Here is an 11425-nt window from a genome sequence, read left to right on the forward strand (position 1 = left end):
GCAGGGCGGAGCATGCAAATCTCTCAGCGACCATGCTTCCGTTGGGGAGAAAAGCGAGGGTCTCTCACGCATGCGAGTTTCTTGTGAAACCTGCGGGGTCCAGTGGTGATCACCGGAGAAGTGGCTGGCACAGAAGGGAAACAGAGCCTCACTCGAAAAAACTCACCATGAGTTTAAGAGGGACGATGAGAGGACGGCCTCCGTATGGGCACTGTGCTCAGTATCGCTTCTCGGCCTTTTGGCTAAGATCAAGTGTAGTATCTGTTCTTATCAGTTTAATATCTGATACGTCCTCTATCCGAGGACAATATATTAAATGGATTTTTGGAATTAGGAGTTGGAATAGGAGATTGCTCCGTCCACTCCACGCATCGACCTGGTATTGCAGTACCTCCAGGAACGGTGCACCCCCTCGGGGGTTTTCTAACCTTGTCTTAAAAGAAAGGTCTTATGAATTCTTCATCTATTTGTCTCTGCTTAGGTTTTGTGGTTTTTACCATTGCTTTTGTTCTTTTCATGAATGTTATTTGTTACCAAGCGTCCTGGTGTCCTGGTTATCGTGAAACTCTTTACGGTAAGCTGGCTTTGAACTCAAAGACGTGCTTCTTTCTGCCTCCCAAGTGCAAGAAATGAAAGCATGTTACCATGTCCTGCCTTCCCCCTCCTTCGGTTTCCTTGTGTTATTCCTGTTGGTACTGCAACTCAGATGAGATCTGCCTGTCTTTGTCTCCTGAACCATATTTTTTAATTGAAATATAGCATTAAATATATATACTTATATATATATATACATACATATACCTGCTTATAATAGTGTCCTGAAGCCAGGAACTCATAAATATTGGTCCTGAGCAAGGAAGGAGTGCACCCACTGTCTGGAAAAGAGCCCTAATATGTCACCGATTTATTATGCCGGCTAACAACTGACTTGTTAGAGAAATCAGAGTGAGGTAATTCAGCATTGCCCTACAGCTGGCCTCATCCAGTCCCAGCATTTTCCCCAGGGGATTAAATTCTGCCACCTGATGTGCTACCAAAGTGGAGTTTCTCCTACCATCTCTGCTTTGCTGGGGTGCAGGGAGGGGCCAGTAAAGCGTTAAAGGGGTGACATTGGGAATTAGGGATGCAACAGGCTGAACAGAAGCCAGCTCCTGAGCTCGGTAGACTCCCGTGTTCACCGTCTTCAGCCTCCTGTCTCTATGCATTAAGTACGTCGATTTCCTTTTCCATCTGGCACAGATGGAGGCTTTAGTTGAGCACAGACAGGTCCTCACTCTGCATTTGTTGCTGTGATGCAGACAAACCAGGCTAGTATCTTCTCTCCAGCATCTAAATCTGTGATGGTAGAAACTTAAGGAAGGGGAGAACACAAGGCATGTGGGAGCTGCAGGGAGCACACCGGTTTTTTTTTTTTTTTTTTTTTTTTTTTGTGGTTTTTCGAGACAGGGTTTCTCTGTGTAGCTTTGCACCTTTCCTGGAACTCACTTGGTAGCCCAGGCTGGCCTCGAACTCACAAAGATCTGCCTGGCTCTGCCTCCCGAGTGCTGGGATTAAAGGCGTGTGCCACCACCACCCGGCCACCACCACCCGGCTAGCACACCGTTCTTAATAATCAGCATTTTTATATAGCTCTTTATCGCTTAGACGCTCATATTTAGTGGCATTATCTTAATTGGCAGACCGCCTTGTCCGGTGGCAAAGATAGCGTTGGTGTCAAGCAGAGCGGCGTTTCGACACCAGCGCCACCACGTGGGGACTCTGGGACCTCAAGCACCAGCTACTTAGTTTTTTTTTTTTTTTTTTTTTTCGTTCCATTCTTTGGTGCTAAGTGCTGGTAAGTGACCCAGCCAAGAGGGTCCCTTTGGTAGGGAGCCCAGCTAGTGGGGTCACTGTGAGAGTGAAGTCTAGTCAGTGGGGGAAACACTGTAGGAGTGAAGCCTGGTCATTAGGGGGTCATTGTAGGAGTGAAGCCTGGTCATTGGGGAGTCACTGTAGGAGTGAAGCCTGGTCACTGGGGGAGGGGGGGACTATGAGAATGTGGCCCAGTCAACTGGGTCCCTAGGAGCATAGGAGCTCCCACATCCCCTTCTTAGTTACTTAGATGATGTGAAGCACACTCATCTCTCACCTAAAGATGGTGCTGATCTCACTGTTCTGAGTGTCTTAAGCTGATACCCATTTTCCATTTGTATCCATGCCTTGCTTTTATTTTTCTTTTCCCAGAATTTAAAAATTACTTCCTTGACAAAATCTACTTTCTGAAACAATTGTGTGTGTTTCTTTGTTGTAAGTAGAACTTGTGTTATGTTTTAAGCCAGCGTAACGTTGATTTGTGTGGATTTCTCTGGCTTGTGATCTTGACTCACTTTTTCATCACATTATTATGGAGTTCATGTTGAAAGCATACTCATAATAGCGCAACAGATACTCTAAAGCCATCCCCTCCCCACACCACGTGTTAAAACACACTCTGGGGGTTGGGGGTTTAGCTCAGTGGTAGAAGACCCTGGGTTCGATCCTCAGCTCAAACAAACAACAACAACAAAACAAAAACACTGTGGAATGTCTCCGCTTCTGCCCCTAGATCAAATCTGTTCAGGTCCTCACACTTCTGGCCAGTCTTACATGGTTATTGAATTAGTGACAATACGTTGGTCTGGCTGCAGCCCCAAACAACTGGAACTGCCCTGGAACCAACAGCTTCTGCTGGGTCAGGAATTACTTCCTGTTGCATTGTGGGAACTGTAGAGAGTTCCAAAGGGTCATGGCAGCTGGGCCAGTCAGAGGCACCAAAGAGCCTGTTTACCAAAGAGTATGTGAAAACTCCTGTGTTGTAGTGACTGGTCCAGCCGTCCGAGTGTGGGCTGCCTCCGCATCAGCTTTCCTTCTGGGCAATTCATTCTCCAGGGCCAAGCCACTAACTAAAACTGAATCCCATGTACTAGTCAAAACACGAAAAGATGAAGACGTTTCTGCTTGAACTTGGGAAGGAAGCAAAGAGCGGCTCCATTTCCTCACTTGTCCTTTCTGCATCTCTCCCAGTCATGGAGACTTGGCAGCTCCACGGGAGACAGAGTGAGGACAGGGGGAGGTAACTGACTGGAGCCAGGGAGGGCGGAGTGCCACAGCCCCAGGCGCCATCCGACTTAGCATCTCGGGTGATGGGAACAAAGGATGCTGTGGGCACAAGGTGGGCAGCTACAGCCTTCCTGGGGAGTTCCTAAAGTGGAGTGGGTCAGCTCTAAACAGGGTGTCTCCATCAACTCTCTCCCCTCAGGGCTCAGGGAACCCTGCGGAAGAGGAGGCAGAAAAGGGGTAAGAGCCAGAGGGGATGGAGGAAGGAAGGCCGTTTAGATCACCAGGACCAATGCACAGTGAACTCACAGACACCCAGGCAGCATTCCCAGGGTTGGCACGCGTCTGCACCAGATAAAGTCCTAGAGCCGAAAGAGCTGAAAGTGGACACACGCGCACATCCTTAACTCAGAAGCTATCTCTACCTGATAACACTTGAAAATGAAAAGTTAGTTTCCTCCAAGGGAGTCTCACTGGGGAAACTACTCTTAAGGGCAGGCTGCGCGCACAGCAGCAGATGACCAATAGAAAACTAACACAATGACGTCTTTGGAGGTTCTTGTCTCATAATGTCATGTTGGAGCTTTTTTTTTTTTATCTTATTTTTCATGTTTTTTTTTCTCTCTCTCTCTTTTTACACTACAGGTGCTTTGTGTATGTATTATAGCTTCTAGTTTAGTTTTTTGTGGGATTTCTGAGTGTAAGAATGAGCGAGTCACTGCATCTATGTCTGTTTCTTGTGTATTTTCTTGGACTCTTTTTCTTGTTTGTTTCCTATTCTGACGTTAGTTTTTGTTTGGTCTTATTCTATTCATTATTATCCCACAGAAACCTGTTTGTTTTCTACTGAGAGACAGAGAGGAGGAGAATCTGGATGGGAGGGGAAATTGTAAACTAGGATACATTATAGGAGAAAAAAATCTATTTTCAATAAAAGGGAAACTTAACATTAAAATACTCATTGTGAAATCAAAATATAAGATAAAATAATTGAAAAACCCTCCTCTCAGGGATCAGGAAGTTATACAGAAGAGGAGTAGAAAGGTCCTAAGAATGAGAGGGGATGGAAGACTCCAGAGAACATGTGGAACTCACCGAGACTGTGGCAGCATGTACGGGTTCAAGCCATCCAGGGTCCCAGCAGTGAGAGGGAAAAGTGGCCGGGAGCTCCCATCCCTCGCCAAGACGCTGTCTCTAGCTGGCATTCACTTGCGAAGGAAAAATCCATTTTCTCCCGTGGAGTCTCATGGGGTATATTAACCGCACTTAAGGGTGGGTAGGCTCCACAGCCAACAGGAGATGGTCAACTCTAAAGGAACTCAGTGGAGATTTTGGAGACTTTTAGTCTCAGATTGCTTTGTTTGGAATTTTTTTTTTTGTCTTACTGATCTTTTGCTTGTATATTATGACTTCCAATTTTATGTTTTTATGGTTTTTGGTGTGTGTGTGTGTGTGTGTGTGTGTGTGTGTGTGTGTGTGTGTGTTTTCCTTGTGCTTTCTGTTATTTTTCTTTCTCAAATTCTGGTTTGTTTGCTTTTTCTCACTGTTTGTTTTCTAAGACTGAGAAGGACAGTGTGGAGTAGGGAGAAGGTGGGCAAGATCGGGGAGGAGTTAGGGGAAGGGAAATATGGAAAGACGTTTAGTGGTGAGGATGTGGAGAGATGAGAATCTATGTATTTCTAGTGACTGGTGGGATTACAAACCTATGAAACTGCTTTGGAAAACACTTATTATGTATGTAACTCTTTCAATTGTTAAATACAAAGTTACCAAATACAAATTTGAAAATTAACTTCAAAGAAATAAATTGATGTGTGTCTAACTGGGAGGCTGAAGATGGCCTGTGGCATTAATGAGGACACTGCCACCTTCTGGACACAGAATATAGTGCAGCAGGTGGCTCAGCCTGGGCCTTCTCCAAAGGGGAGAATCAAGAGCTTCCTTGCTCCCATCTTAGCTGGCAATTCCTCCTAACAGCCACCTCCCCCTTCCCTGGTCAGCTCTCAGACTTTGTTTTCTGTCCCCACTGGATTCTAGTTTCTCACTTTCAGATCCTTTTCCTAAACCTAGAGAGGAAATTGAAGGCTACATAACTGGGCTTTCTTGTGTAGTGACAGAGGAATAAAACCCCCAAGGAGGTGGGGTGTGTTGCTCAGGTTAAAATAAGCTGCCCAAGGAGGCTGGGGGCTAGGAGTTGGAGTGCTGCCTCGGGGTACAGATTTCTGAAGGAGGAGTGTGACCCAGGGCACAGAGGTGTGACCTCTCTGTGTAACTTTGGGACAGTGCACCCCTGAGCTTTTCATCTCCTCACCAGCCGACAAGGGACAAGACCCGTGAGAGCTACCGGGAAAATTATGTCAGAAGAACCCAAGAGCATTTAAAATACTACTTGGCACACGGTGCACTGGCAAGGATGGTTCCCCAGGGTGGGTGGTGGTGACAGTGGAGGTGACGTGTGACGTTTATCGCTGTTTAATCCATGGCAAGGCCATCAGGATGTCAGCGACATTGATTAGGTATTGACTGGGCAGCTCTAGGAAGGGGAGCGGAAGCGGGATGTTGCTTCCCTCAGAGCCCATCAGGCTTGTCCCCAGCCTATGGTCATCCTTTTGACCCACTTTCCCAGTCCTCTTCCGGGATGTTGAGGGATGCAGGTCCCAGGTGCTTGCTGACTGGTGTCTTCCAGTGCACACTGCGACATCAAATGTGTCACCACCGTTGCCCTCCAGGCTTACACTCCCCTCACTCGCTACTTGATTCCCAGAACTCCATACCTTTGGCATTCCCATGACGCTCTTCAGTTACCTCTCTGTGACCGTGGACACCACCCGTGTCCTTCTCTCAGTCCCTGTCCCCAACTCCAGCTCCACAGTCCGCCCATTCTCCCCAAGGCTTTTGGCCTTCTCACTCCTCTAGGAAGGTGTCATCTCCTTTCCCAGGAAACACCCCAGCTATATTCCTGATGACCCCTTCCCCGCCTCCCTGCATCTCATTCCAGACTTCCTTGCAACCTACAGCCAGTCTCTTTCTCCCTCCGTTTTCCAGACTCATCCACTCCATGAAATTTGGATCTTTCTGTAAAAGTTAATGTGAATTTTTAAAAAAATCTAAGATGCATGGAAAAATAAGTTTGCAGTAGTGTTTTTATGCCACAGGGAATCTCTAACAAAAAAAAGGACAACAGTGAGGTGGTCAGTAAACAGCGATCTGCCCATTCACTGATATATCATGTACCCACCACGGATAATGACAACACGTATTAGAAGGAAACTACTTGGGAAATTATGAGCACAAACAAGACCGTCCAGTGTTTTATAGACTATGTGCTGGAGCTGCAGGCAGTCCAGACAAAAGCCATGGCCTCTCTAGTCAGGTATATCTCTAGGTCAAACGCCTCTATTAGCAGTTTAATCTATCCTAAAAGACAACTACAAAGTTTGAATGAGGTTGTTGGTGCATATGTGCTAAAACATATGTGAAAAACTTGGCATTTTAGTCTCTTGTTAAGTGCTCAGCTCAGTGATACTGCAGACATCCATGCAATGGTCTGTTACTGGCTTTCATCTTTCCCGACAGTGATCCTCCTGTCCTCTCCTCCTGCTTGCCTGGGGCAACCTCTGTTCTACTTTCTCATTCTGTGAATTTGATGGCTCTTACATACCGAGTGTAAGTGGAATCACCACACAAAAGTTGTCCCTGTGCCTGGCTTGTTTCATTTAGAATAACGTTTTCCAGGTTCACCAGTGTTGTGCCGGGGTTAGAGTTTCCTTCTCTGATGGTTGATATTGGCAATTTGGCAGGACCCAGAATTAGCAAAAATACAAGCCTTTGGGCATGTTCGTGAGGATTTTGTAAACTAGGTTCATTGAGGTGGAAGACTCCCCTAAGTGTAGGTGGTCCATCTCATGGGCGAGAGTCCTGGACTGATTAGAAAGAGGAAGTCAGTATCCTTGTTCTATGCTTCCTGTTTTGGACACAATGTGACCAGTCACTTCCTGCTCCCACCACTGTTTCTCCTCTGTCTGGATGCTCCGGGGCACCCACGGAGCACCCACGGAGCAGTGAATTAGAATAATCCTTTCCTTGAGTTGCTCTTGTGGGATATTTTGTTGCAACAAGAGTAACTAATCTCTTCTTTTGTGAGGCAGAATAACATCTGATTAGGAGTGTGCCCTGTTCTACTTACCCGTCTGTTGAGCAGTATTTAAAAGTGTTTAGAAAAATGCTCATCCATCGTGTGCTATGAGTGTGCTAAATGAAATTTCGTAAATGTTATTGTTGCTATGAAGAACATTCAAAAAAGAAAATACATTGACTATATTTTCTTCCTTTTCTACATTTATTTGCCTTTCTTGTTAATGTGGTGGATAATTAAAACTTATTTCAACGACATTTAATTTTAGCCTTCTTTTCTCCATATTTTTACCAAATTGTTCAGAAAGGAAAGGAAGGAAGAAGGAAGGAAGGGTGAACGGGGTGGTGCACACTTGTAATCCAAGCACTGGGGGAGGGGAGGCTGGGGGAGGGGAGGCGAAGGATCCATTTCAAGACCATCCTCAGCTACATAGGAAGTTCGGGGCCAGCCTGGGAAACATGAAACCTTATTTCAAAAAATAACATATGAAAGAGTATGCAAACTGCCTAAATCACCTTTTATGATATTTCTTTTGATTATAGAAAATTGAGACCATCTGAGGAAGCCGAAGGGGACTAAAGAGTATCTAAGTCTCCATCACCTGGCTGCTGCCACACTATGGTCTATCCAGTTCTTCACTTGCCCCACCAAACCCTGGCCTTGCCCCTAGGTGACTCTAATACAAATCCCAGACACCATGTAGCTTAATCTGTAACTATCTCATTGTAACGCCCAAGGCAATCAACCCATTCTTAATATCATCAAGCATTCAGCCACTGCTTCAATTTCCCTAATTGCCTTATGCATTTTTAAGTTTGTTTGAATTAAGATTCTAGACCAAATCCATACATTGCAACTGGTTGATGTATTCCTAACACTCCCAACGGTGATTTGCCTTCATTTTTTTATTCTGACAGTGTTTGGAGAAGTGAGTCATTAGTGCAGCTTTTTGTTGTTGTTTGTTTGTTTTGTTTTTTTCGAGACAGGGTTTCTCTGTGTAGCTTTGTACCTTTCCTGGAACTCGCTCTGTAGCCCAGGTTGGCCTTGGCTCACAGAGATCCGCCTGGCTCTGCCTCCCGAGTGCTGGGATTAAAGGCATGCACCACCACCGCCTGGTTAGTGAAGCTTTCTATGTCTGGACTTGGCTCATTACACCCTTCGGGGACTTCTTGTGTTCCCTTGACCTCTGTATTTCCTGCAAACTTTAGGTTGCAGCCAGAGGCTCTGTCTTAGAATACAGCTATCAGATCTACTAGCCATCGTTTTAAAAATATTGTGGACACTTTGATTGCTGAGACTTGTGGTGGCCTCTACAGAGCCCAAATTTGATTTTTTGAAGTCACTAAGTTGTGACTTAATAATTTGCTATAGCAGCAGTAGAAAAGGAACAGTTAGTGCCGTGTTGATTTTTGTCAAGCTGGCTTCTGGCTTGAGGTCCTTGCTTCTGCTATGACAAGGTATTCCTGTCCACCCACTAGAGCACTACTAATTCTCTGCTGGAACATATTCTTTTGAATGTGGTCAGAGGTTTCTCAGGTTAAAACTTCTGGTCTTTGTTATCTGTGTCTCTGCAGCATCTAACACCAGGACTGGTCTCTTCCCTAGACAGCAGCACAGTCTCGGTCCTTCTTGTTACTTTCTAGGCCCCTAAGGCTGTCCTTGGGCCCCATACCTTCTGTGCTGGCTGGTTATATGTGTCAATGTGACATAAGCTAGAGTCATCAGAGGAAGGAGCCTCAGCTGAGAAAGTATCTCCATGAGATCCAGCTGTAAGGCATTTTCTCAATTAGTGATAATGCGGGAGGGCCCAGCCTATGGCAGGTGGTGCCACCCCTGGGCTGGTGGTCCTGGGTTCTATAAGAAAGCAGGCTGAGCAAACCATGGGAAGCAAGCCAGTAAGCAGCACCGTTCCATGGATCCTGCCCTATTTGAATTTCTACCCTGACTTCCTTCAGTGATGAACAGCAATGTGGAAGTGTAAGCCAAATAAACCCTTTCCTCCTCAACTTGCCTTTTGGTCATGGTGTTTTGTCACAGCAATAGAAACCCTAACTAAGCTGGGTGGTGGCGGCAGCGGCAGCGGCAGCGGCGCACGCCTTTAATCCCATACTCTGGAGGCAGAGCTAGGCGGATCTCTGTGAGTTCAAGGCCAGCCTGGTCTAGAGAGTGAGATCCAGGACAGGCAGCAAAGCTACACAGAGAAACCCTGTACCGGGGGAAAAAAAGAAAAAGAAAAGAAACCCTAACTAAGACACCTTCTTTTTCTACAGTAACATCATCTGATCATTAATATTCATTGTCAACTTGGTATGACCTAGAGTCACTTAAGAGACAAGACCTTGGGTATGCCTATGAGGAAGTTTCTAGATGGGGTTAGCTGAGGAGGGAAGACCCTACCTAGGTGTGCATGTCATTCTTCCATGGGTTGGGGGCCTGGACTGAAAAAAAAGGAGGAAACAAGCTGAGCATCAGCACCCACCTCTGCTTCCTGACTGCAGATGTAACACAGCTAACTGCCTCACCGTGCTCCTGCTGTGGTGACGGACTGGGCCCTCAAACCACGAGCCAAGAGAAACCCTGCCTCCTTAAATTGCTTTTGAAGGTATTTTGTCATAGCAGCTAGAAGGGCACTAATACACCGTTCTTAGTGACTCCATCCATGCCGCAGCACTCCATGTCAGTGGGTCCTAACCCTGTATCTTCATCTCCCTATGGGACAACACAGGCCCTCGTATCCCTCATTTCCAATTGCCTGTTGACAGTGTCCACCTATACAAACAACCTTCACCTCAAACCCATGACAAAAACCTTAATTCCTCTTGCTCCCCAACTCTGTCCTTTTCCTTTTGATGGCTTCTCCAGGCACTGAGGTAAAATCTTAGTGGTATTTAACTTCCCCAGGTCTATCAACCTTCACAAAATAAGAACTATAGCTGTCCCCAAATAACAACTACAATGTTTATTTATCCGTTTTTCTCCTTTGTTTTACCACAAAAAATAAATAAATAAATAAATAAATAGATAGATAGATAGATAGATAGATAGATAGATAAATAAATAAATAAATAAAATTTTTTTAGTTAGATTTTTTTCTTGAGTGCTCCTTGGCATTGGCACAAATGCCAGTGAGAAGCAGAGGAATTATGGGAGCTTGCTCTGTGAGTATGGAAGTTAGAAGCATAAACAGTCTCCAGCTCGGACAGCGTGTGTCCTACAGGATTCTAGCATTGAAGTCCTCACCAAGATGCCTTCGTTGGTCCCCACCAATGCCTTTGGAACCCTTCTTTCCGGTCCTGGTGCCTGATCGAACTTCTGGGTTTTGTTTTTTTTTTTTTAGATGAACAGGCAAGTCTTCGAGACCCATAAAATTAACTGAGATGGTATTCACTAAACAAGAGGTGGCCGTAACTGAGAAGCACGGTGACTTTTAAGCAATGCCTCTCAAATAACACGGGCAGGAATGCGATTTGGTGTGCTCCTGGCAGCCTTTGACTCACGGGAACCAGGCGCCCTCTTGTGTTCACTATGAGGACAAGCACAGGGGTTTTCCATGATTTCCAAGCGATTTGTTTTCAGATCTCAGTTTTCATTTTCGCTTTATTGTTATTTTATTTCCTGTTATTTTGCAAAGACCATAGTAGGGCACTAAGTCACACACCTCTGCCTTAACTCCGTCGGATCTCAGAAACCACGAACGGCAGCTGTTAGTGGAAAGGTCGGGATTTTGGTCTCCAGTTTGCAAAAGTTGCTGTCACTCTGAGAAACATGTATTCAAATACCCAGCTTCCAGGTGACCAAACCCACAAAGTTCTCTCTTTTCCCTTTCACCCTACCCTCTCCAACACTTGACTTTTCTCTGTCTATTCCTCCTGGAGTTCCCGAATCTTTATTTGGCTCTATAATGCATTATAATAATTAAGTTTAAATACACTTTTTAGGTTCCCAAGGAGTGTTTTCATCCGTTATACATTAAAAATACATCATAGAGGGGCCTGCAGAGGTGGCTCAGTGGTTCTATAGAGTTCTGTTGCCAGCAACCATGTTGGGCAGCAGCTCACACCCACCTGCAACTCCAGCTCCAGAGGATCCAATGCCTCTGGCCTCCAGGGGCACCTGCAGTCATGTGGAACCCCCACCCCCACCCCAGTGTGCAACGCACACACATAATTTAAGATACGAAATACATCTTTAAAAGTAAGTTTAAAAGTAGGGGTT

General features: G+C 45.6%; 1 non-coding gene across 1 annotated transcript; it reads left to right on the forward strand.

Moving 5' to 3' along the window:
* The first annotated feature begins 222 nt into the window (after nucleotides 1-222).
* LOC131907584 (U2 spliceosomal RNA) lies at nucleotides 223-413 on the forward strand. Its single transcript, XR_009378483.1, has one exon. It is a non-coding gene; the product is annotated as a U2 spliceosomal RNA (small nuclear RNA).
* Nucleotides 414-11425: the final 11012 nt, after the last annotated feature.

The sequence above is a fragment of the Peromyscus eremicus genome, chromosome 3, assembly GCF_949786415.1.
Source record: "Peromyscus eremicus chromosome 3, PerEre_H2_v1, whole genome shotgun sequence".
NCBI classification, from domain to species: domain Eukaryota; kingdom Metazoa; phylum Chordata; class Mammalia; order Rodentia; family Cricetidae; genus Peromyscus; species Peromyscus eremicus.